At 42.2% G+C, this 6889-nt stretch overlaps 1 long non-coding RNA gene across 1 annotated transcript; it reads left to right on the forward strand.

The window, feature by feature from the left end:
• Positions 1–749: 749 nt before the first annotated feature.
• On the forward strand, positions 750–3262 carry LOC138842359 (uncharacterized). Its single transcript, XR_011376772.1, has 3 exons — positions 750–910; positions 1680–1737; positions 2713–3262. It is a non-coding gene; the product is annotated as an uncharacterized lncRNA (long non-coding RNA).
• The last annotated feature ends 3627 nt before the right edge of the window (positions 3263–6889 follow it).

The following is a 6889-nucleotide window of genomic DNA, read 5'->3' on the forward strand; positions in this document are numbered from 1 at the left end:
GGGACGAGCTTATTGTGTATTCTTCCACAGACAGTCCTTATATACAGACATAATGCAACATATAAACATTAAGAAAATAAATTAATAGCTGCCCATGTCACATGAGTGAGTATTGTGTTAGAGATAAAAGAAACTGAAGCACAGGGGAAGGTTAAGACCACGAGGTACCTGGAAAATTCAAATCTGTAACACTTTCTTTCCTCTAGGGATCCTCAAACTTTTTGATGTTAAAATTTACATTCTTGAAAAATTATTGAGGATCCCAAAGAGCTTTTGTTTGTGTGGATTATATCTTGATAATTACTCTATTAGAAACTAAAACAATCTTTAAATGTTTACCAATTCATAAAATAATGTCATCCCATGTAAACATAATATTTTATTTTTAAAGTTATATTTTCCAAAAAAATTAGTGAAAACAGTGGGGTTTTTTTACATTTTGGCAAACATTTTAATGTATCCGTAATAGGAAACAGCTGCAATCTCACATCTGTGTCTTTTTTTAAAGATTTTTTATATATTTAATTATTTATTTTTGGCTGTGTTGGGTCTTCGTTGCTGGTTGTGCTGAGCGTGGCCTACTCTTCATTGTGGTGCACAGGCTTCCCATTGTGGTGGCTTTTCTTGTTGCAGAGCATGGGCTCTAGGTGCGCGGGTTTCAGTAGTTGCAGCATGCGGGCTCAGTAGTTGTGGCTCGCGGGCTCTAGAGAGCAGGCTCAGTAGTTGTGGCGCATGGACTTAGCTGCTCTGTGGCATGTGGAATCTTCCTGGCTCAGGGCTCGAACCCGTGTCCCCTCAATTGGCAGGCGAATTCTTAACCACTGTGCAACCGGGGAAACCCTCACATCTGTTTCTGCGTTCAATCTGTTGTGTTGATTCAAGTATAAGAAGAAAACTCAGATTCACACAGGTATGTAGTTGAAAAAATAGGAAACTCACAAGTCCCTGGAAGGGGTCTCAGTGACCCCCAGGTATCTCCAGACCACGCTTTGAGAATTGTTGCTCTAGTCAACATTGCCTCTGTCCACATCATTCCCAAAATGGAATTGAAAAGAAAATCATGGGTACCACAAACATAGCTATCATCGTTCCTATTTGACGAATGAGGAAATTGAGACTAATACCCAGTGTTCAGCCCAGGTAAAACAGCTATTACTTCTTAACAAAAATACAGACAAAAGAACTTATACAGCAAAGCAAATATTGTGGTTGGTGGTCAGGTTGGACCAGGGCATGAGGTGGAAGGGATTTTATGGTGAATGTCCAGGAATCTAGGAAAAGCCCCCTGCCTACCCTGCAGTCTGGAGGTTCCCAGAGTTGGAGAGGACTGAGCTCAATCTTGAAAGATCCTAAAGCTTTGCATATGTCAAGAGAAGGCACTTCCTAGAGGAAGGAAAAGGTGAAATGCTAGTTTACATCTGTGTAGAGCTTACAACGTACACTGATTACAACATGTACCCCTCCTTGATCTCTTTTTTGGTAACAGATTTTGGGACATTCAGGGAGAACAGGGAGATATTTCTGGCCAGAGCAAAGTGTGAAGGAGGTAGGAAAAGTTGGACATAGATGTTGGGTTGTAGTATAGAATGAGAAGAAGTAAACGAAGTTGACACCAGGGTACAGTTTTGAAGTTTCAGGGATGGGGAGTATCAACTGTTTCTTTTTATTCATTTTGATAGGTAGCCTGGAGTAGAGAAAGGAGCTCTCCCGTTAACATGCTGTGTGACCCCAGGCAAGGTACTTACACTCTCTGATCCTCATTTGTAATATGGAGATAATGATGCTACCTCACCGAGTAGTCCCGTGAGTTAAGTGTATAAACTGTTTGGCAAATAATTGCCTTCTAGCGAAGTCATATTGAAATTAATGGTGATATGGGACTTCCCTGGCAGTCCAGCAGTTATGGCTCACTCTTCCACTGCAGGGGGCATGGGTTCAAACCCTGGTCAGAAAACGAAGATCCGCACTACATGTGGCCAAAAAAAAAAAAGATTGTTTAGGATTTTCTTCTTGGGACCTCTGGTGTCTTCCTTTCCCAGTTAGAAGGTGTCAGGGAGTTCCCTGGTGGTCCGGTGGTTAGGAGTCGGTGCTTTCACTGCCTGGGTTGGATCCCTGGTCTGGGAACTGGGATCCCGCAAGCCTGGAGGCAAGGCCAAAAAAAAAAGGTGTCATAGTCACATGTTCTGTTTTCAAAAGTACCACAAAATTGCTTCAGTGTTCTTTTGAAATTAATGTGTGTGTGCGTGCATGTGCGCGTGAATGCATTTGGTTGTGTATGTACATGCATTTGTGTATGTACATGGTATGGATTTCATCACCTCTAGAAAACCCTAAAAAAACTCACTCAGCTAATTTTTCACACCCTTTCTAAAAACTTGCTCCATTTTTGGATAACAGCTTTATTGAGATTAAAATAATCTACCATAAAATCCAACTTTTTAAGGTATACTATTCAGTGGGTTTTAGTAGTACATGCACAAAGTTGTGCGACTATCACCACTGTCTAATTCCGGAACATTTTATCACTCAAAAAAAGACACCCAGTATGTATTAGCAGTCACCCACTGTTTATTCTCAAACTCCTCAGCCCAGGCAACAATTAATCTACTTTCTATTTGTATAGACTTCCCTATTTGGGATATTTCATATAAATTAAATCATATAACATGTGGTCTTTTGTGACTGGTTTCTTCCACTTACTATGTTTTCAAGATTCAACCGGGGCTTCCCTGATGGCTCAGTGGTTAGGAATCCGCCTGCCATTGCACGGGACACAGGGTCAAGCCCTGGTCCGGGAAGATCCCCCACGTCACAGAGCAACCAGGCCCATACACCACAACTACTGAGCCTGCGCTCTACAGCCCGCGAGCCACAACTACTGAGCCCACGTGCCATAACTACTGAAGCCCACCTGCCTGGAGCCTGTGCTCCGCAACAAGAGAAGCCACCGCAATGAGGAGCCCGCTCACCGCAAAGAAGAGTAGCCCCCGCTCGCCACAACTAGAGAAAGCCCTCTCACAGCAACGAAGACCCAACGCAGCCAAAAATTAAATAAGTAAAATTTAAAAAAAGGAAGAAAAAAAAAGATTCAACTGTATGTAGCATGTATATAGTACTTGGATCATTTTATGGCTGAATAATATTCCACATTTTGTTTATCCATTTATCAGTTGATGGAAATTTAGGGTGTTTCCGCTTTTTGGCTATTATGAATAATGCTGCTATGAACATTTGTGTACAAGTTCTTGTGTGAATGTGTTTTCAGTTCTCTTGGGTATATACCTAGGATGGAATTGCTGGGTTGTGTTGTAACTCCGGGTTCAATCATTTGGGGAACTGCCAGTCTGTTTTTTGGAGTGGCTGCACCATTTTACATTCCTGCCAGCAGTGTATAAGGGTTCCAATTTCTCCACATCCTTGCCAATACTTGTTATAATCTGTCTTTTTGATTGTAGCCAACCTAGTGGGTATGAAGTGTTATCTCATTGTGGCTTTCATCTGCATTTCCCTGATGGCTAATGACATTGAGCATCTTTTCATGTGCCTATTGACTATTACAAAGTATATTTTCTTTGGAGGAATGTCTATTCAAATCATTTGATCATTTTTTAGTTAGGTTGTCTTTTTATTGAGTTTTAAATGTTCTTCGTACATTCTGAAAACTGGAGCCTCATCAGATACATGATTTGCAAATAACTTATCCCACTCTATGGGTTGTCTTTTCACTTTCTTGATGGCATCCTTTGAAGCACAGAAGTTTTTACTTTCAGTGAAGTCCAATTTATTTTTTTCCTTTGATTGCTTATGCACTTGGTGTCATATCAAAGAAACTGTTGGCTTAATCAAATGTCACAAAAATTTGTGCCTATGTTTCTTTCTAAGAGTTCTATAGTTTTGGCTCTTATTTAGGTCTTTGCTCCATTTTGAGTAAATTTTTGTATATGGTATGAGGTAGGGGTCCAAGTTCACTCTTTTGCATGTGGTTATCCAGTTGACCTGGCACCATTTGTTGAAAAGGTTATTCTTTCCCCTTTGAATTGTCTTGGCAAAAACTTCCTTCCTAAGCTGACATTCTCTGGGGAAATGTACTCCCAGATGAAGAACTCAAGGAAGTGGGAGCATTGTAGATTAGCAAAGCACCTTTTAGATTCAGCTGAGCGATAGCAACCACAGCAACCAACGTCCAAGAGTGACTACAATACCCCACTCTTCTAAGCACTTTATGTGCACCACTGCTTTGTATTTTTCTGACAGCAACCCTGTGCAGTAGTCTCCATTATTATATCCGTTTTACTGAAGCTCAAAAAAGTTGAATAACTTGATGCATTAGTTATGTATTGCTGCATAACAAATTACTGCCCCAAAACCTGTGGCTTAAAACAACAAATGTTTGTTAACTCTTAGGTTTTGAGGGTCAGGAAAGCCACCCTCTCATGAGGTTGCAGTGAAGATGGTTTCCTGGTCTGTAATTACCTGAAGGCTGGCTTGACTGGGACCAGAGGATTTGCTTCCTAGCTCTTTCACATAGCTGAGGGCAGGTGGTCTTAGTCCTCAGCACATGGACCTCTCCATAATGTTGCTTGTGTCTCTCCATGTCATGGCAGCTGGCTTCTCCCAGAGTGATTGAACCAAGAGAGGGAACAAGGAGTAAGCTACAGTGAATCTTATGACCTAGGCTTGGAATGTAACTTCTGCTACATTCTAATCATTAGAATTAAGTCACTAAGTACTGCCAACATTTTTTGGGAGGGGAATTAGGCTCCACCTTTTGAAGGACAGCATATCAGATAATTTGTGGACATGTTTTAAAACCACCACACTTGCCCAAAGTCAAGAAGGTTGTAAGTGTTTTAGCAGGAGAAGCCCAGTGTGCAAGCACTCATAAACCCTGGCTTGCACCACACTCGTTAACGTCCCACTGGCCAAAGCAAGTCACATGGCCAAGCCCAGAATCAACGTGGCAGAGGACAAGAGCCTACATACCAGGAGTTATAGTTCATTGGGGGACACCAGTATAAGTCTACCACAATGCAGTATCTTTTATCTCCCTCAGATATTAGACTCTTTGAAGTTCTAACATCTTTGAAGATATCTAATATCTTCAAAGTTCAAAACTTTGAAGTTTTGCAACCTGCATTGTCTCTATTTCTTTGGGTTTACTTTCTCTACCTGCTTTTAAGGCCCTGTTTTTCAGGTTAGAAGCGTTCCTCACATGCCTGATGAATTTTGGCTGTCCTTCCATAGTCAGCCTCTAGTGAGGGGCTAAAATACTTAGAGGAGGCTCTGCGTGAGAGGAGCGGGTGGGAGGGCTTGTCTCAGGATGAGGTTCTCTGTGAGATCATCAGATCCAGACCAGCCATTTCACTGGGGGACCCCCAAATGTCAGTGTCTACAGATGTTTTGTCTTTGCTGATCAATATTCCCCAAGAAGCGTCCTCCATTCTCCTGCCTGGGGAGTAGAAGTCTGTGTGCCGGGTTCTGAGACCCAGGCTGGGGCAGGGCAAGGAGTGGGGGTCTTCATCCAGAACGCAGACTTTCACTGACTCCATTGCTTTCAGTATACCTTCCCCAGGCCACACCTGGGGGGTGTCTCCAGGGACCCAGGTGTCCCCAGATACCTGCTGCATCTATTGTTCAGCCTCGTTAGAAGGTGACCCTCCCATCACCTGCAGGCGTTGGGGAGGAAGGTGACACTCCCATCATCTTAGCTGGGCAGGATGGTGGAGCAGATTTGGGAGGATTCCAGCTGCTCCTTTGAAAGATTTTGAACTAGTTTTTTTTTTATCTCTTCAGCCCTACTTTGCACCTCTGACTACAGAGGTACCTGGAGCCTCTGATTCATCAGCCCTCCTGGAGTGCTGTGCTATGAACTGGACTTTTTCTTTTTTTTAAAATTGAAGTATAGTTGATGCATAATATATGTTACAGATGTACAGCATACTGATTCACAATTTTAAAGGTTATTTTCCATTTATAGTTATTATAAAATATTAGCTATCTTCCCTGTGCTGTATAATATATCTCCTTCCTTGTAGTAGCTTATATATTTTCTACATAGTAGTTTGTACCTCTTAACCCCTATCCCTATCTTGTCCCTCCCCGCTTCTTTCTCCCCACTGGTAACCACTAGTTTGTTCTCTATGTATGTGAGCCTGTTTCTTTTTTAATTAATTAATTAATTATATTTATTTTTGGCTGCATGGGGTCTTCATTGCTGCGCGCGGGCTTTCTCTAGTTGTGGCGAGTAGGGACTACTCTTCGTTGCGGTGCGCGGGCTTCTCATTGCGGTGGCTTCTCTCGTTGCAGAGCACGGACTCTAGAGCACAGGCTTCAGCAGTTGTGGTGCCCGGGCTTAGTTGCTCCGCAGCATGTGGGATTTCCCAGACCAGGGCTCGAACCTGTGTCCCCTGCATTGGCAGGCGGATCCTTAACCACTGCACCACCAGGGAAGTCCCTGTTTGTTTTTTGTTATATTCACTAGTTTGCCGTATTTTTTAGATTCCACGTGTAAGTGATATCATATTGTATTTGTCTTTCTCCATCTGATTTATTTCATCTCCAAGTCCACCTGTGTTGCTGCAAATGGCAAAATTTCATTCTTTTTTATGGCTGAGTAGTATTCCATTGTGTGGTGTGTGTGTGTGTGTGTGTATACACATCTGGTGATTATACATATATCACATTTTCTTTATCCATTCATCTGTTGATGGAGACTTAGGTTGCTTCCATACCCTGGCAATTGTAAATTAGTGCTGGTATAAATATTGGGGTGCATGTGTCTTTTCAAATTAGTGTTTTTGGGGTTTTCAGATATATACCCAGGAATAGAATTGCTGGGTCATATGGCGAACTGGCCTTTTTCTTGTTAGCTGTTCCACCTTCACTTTTC

Source organism: Globicephala melas, chromosome 16 (genome assembly GCF_963455315.2).
Source record: "Globicephala melas chromosome 16, mGloMel1.2, whole genome shotgun sequence".
Lineage (NCBI taxonomy): Eukaryota > Metazoa > Chordata > Mammalia > Artiodactyla > Delphinidae > Globicephala > Globicephala melas.